This window comes from Petromyzon marinus, unplaced genomic scaffold, assembly GCF_048934315.1.
Source record: "Petromyzon marinus isolate PM22_M1 ecotype Great Lakes invasive population unplaced genomic scaffold, UKy_Petmar_22M1.pri1.0 PM_Scaffold_44, whole genome shotgun sequence".
Taxonomy (NCBI): Eukaryota; Metazoa; Chordata; class Hyperoartia; order Petromyzontiformes; family Petromyzontidae; genus Petromyzon; species Petromyzon marinus.
The window spans coordinates 275,218-277,786 of NW_027423435.1; positions in this window are offsets into that span (position 1 = coordinate 275,218).

Genomic DNA, 2,569 nt, shown 5'->3' on the forward strand with positions numbered 1-2,569 from the left:
TTTAAAGGGTTAGCGTTTAAGGGTTGGCGTTTTAGGGTTGGTGTTTAAAGGTTGGTGTTTAAGGGTTGGCGTTTAAGGGTTGGCATTAAGGGTTGGTGTTTAAAGGTTGGCATTAAAGGGTTGGCCTTTAAGGGTTGGTGTTTAAGCGTGTTTATGTTTTGGCGTTTAAGGGTTGGCGTTTAATGGTTGGTGTTTAATGGATGGCGTTTAAGGGTTGGTGTTTAAGGGTTTGGCGTTTAAGGTTTGTCTTTAACGGTTGGTGTTTAAAGGTTGGTGTTTTAAGGTTTGTTTTTAAGGGTTGGCGATTTAGGGTTGGTGTTTAAGGGTTGGCATTTAAGGGTTGGTGTTTAAGGGTTGGTCTTTAAAGTGTTAGCGTTTAAGGTTTGCCGGATGATGGTTGACGTTTAAGGGTTGGCGTTTAATGGTTGGTGTTTAAGGGTTGGTGTTTAAGCGTTTTCGTTTAAGTGTTGGTGCTTAAGAGTTGGTGTTTACAGGTTGGTGTTTAAAGGTTTGGCGTGTAAGTTTGGCCTTTAAGGGTTGACGTTTAAGGTTGGTGTTTAAGGGTTCGCGTTTTAGGGTTGGCGTTTTAGGGTTGGTGTTTAAAGGTTGGTGTTTAAGGGTTTGCGTTTAAGGATTGGTGTTTAAGAGTTTGCGTTTAAGGGTTGGCATTTAAAGAGTTAGCGATTAAGGGTTGTTGTTTAAGGTTTGGCGTTTAAGGGTTGGCGTTTAAGGGTTGGCGTTTAAGGGTTGGCGTTTAAGTGTTGGTGTTTAGGGGTGGGCGTTTAAAGGGTTGGCGTTTAAGGGTTGGCGTTTAAGGGTTGGCGTTTAAGGGTTGGCGTTTAAGTGTTGGCGTTTAGGGGTGGGCGTTTAAAGGGTTGGCGTTTAAGGGTTGGCGTTTAAGGGTTGGCGTTTAAGCGTTTTCGTTTAAGTGTTGGTGCTTAAGAGTTGGTGTTTTCAGGTTGGTGTTTAAAGGTTTGGCGTGTAAGTTTGGCCTTTAAGGGTTGACGTTTAAGGGTTGGCGTTTTAGGGTCGGTGTTTAAAGGTTGGTGTTTAAGGGTTTGCGTTTAAGTATTGGTGTTTAAGGGTTGGCGTTTAAGGGTTGGCATTTGAAGAGTTAGCGATTAAGGGTTGGTGTTTAATGGTTGGCATTTAAGGGTTGGCATTTAAGGGTTGGCGTTTAAGGGTTGGCGTTTAAGGGTTGGCGTTAAAGGGTTTGTTTATGGGTTGGCGTTTTAGGGTTGGTGTTTTAGGGTTTAGTGTTTAAGGGTTGGTCTTTAATAGTTGGCGTTTAAGCGTTGACGTTTAAGGGTTGGGGTTTAAGGGTTGGCGTTTAAGGGTTGGCATTTAAGGGTTGGCGTTTTAAAGGGTTAGCGTTTAAGGGTTGGCGTTTTAGGGTTGGTGTTTAAAGGTTGGTGTTTAAGGGTTGGCGTTTAAGGGTTGGCATTAAGGGTTGGTGTTTAAAGGTTGGCATTAAAGGGTTGGCCTTTAAGGGTTGGTGTTTAAGCGTGTTTATGTTTTGGCGTTTAAGGGTTGGCGTTTAATGGTTGGTGTTTAATGGATGGCGTTTAAGGGTTGGTGTTTAAGGGTTTGGCGTTTAAGGTTTGTCTTTAACGGTTGGTGTTTAAAGGTTGGTGTTTTAAGGTTTGTTTTTAAGGGTTGGCGATTTAGGATTGGTGTTTAAGGGTTGGCATTTAAGGGTTGGTGTTTAAGGGTTGGTCTTTAAAGTGTTAGCGTTTAAGGTTTGCCGGATGATGGTTGACGTTTAAGGGTTGGCGTTTAATGGTTGGTGTTTAAGGGTTGGTGTTTAAGCGTTTTCGTTTAAGTCTTGGTGCTTAAGAGTTGGTGTTTACAGGTTGGTGTTTAAAGGTTTGGCGTGTAAGTTTGGCCTTTAAGGGTTGACGTTTAAGGTTGGTGTTTAAGGGTTCGCGTTTTATGGTTGGCGTTTTAGGGTTGGTGTTTAAAGGTTGGTGTTTAAGGGTTTGCGTTTAAGGATTGGTGTTTAAGGGTTTGCGTTTAAGGGTTGGCATTTAAAGAGTTAGCGATTAAGGGTTGTTGTTTAAGGTTTGGCGTTTAAGGGTTGGCATTTAAGGGTTGGCGTTTAAGGGTTGGTGCTTAAGAGGTGGTGTTTACAGGTTGGTGTTTAAAGGGTTGGTGCTTAAGAGTTGGTGTTTACAGGTTGGTGTTTAATAGTTTGGCGGGTAAGGTTTGGCCTTTAAGGGTTGGTGTTTAAAGGTTGGTGTTTAAGAGATGGCGTTTAAGGTTTGGTGTTTAAGGGTTGGCGTTTACGGGTTGGCGTTTAAGGGTTAGCTTTAACGGTAGGTGTTTAAAGGTTGGTGTTTTAAGGTTGGATTTAAGGGTTGGCGATTTAAGGTTGGTGTTCAATGGTTGGCATTTAAGGGTTGGTGTTTAACCGTCGGTTTGTAAGGGTTGGCTTTCAAGGGTTCGTGTTTAAGGGTTGGTCTTTAAAAAGTTAGCGTTTAAGGTTTTCCGGATGAGGTTTGGTGTTGAAGGATTGGCGTTTAATGGTTGGTGTTTAAGGGTTGGTGTTTAAGGGTTGGTGTTTAAAGGT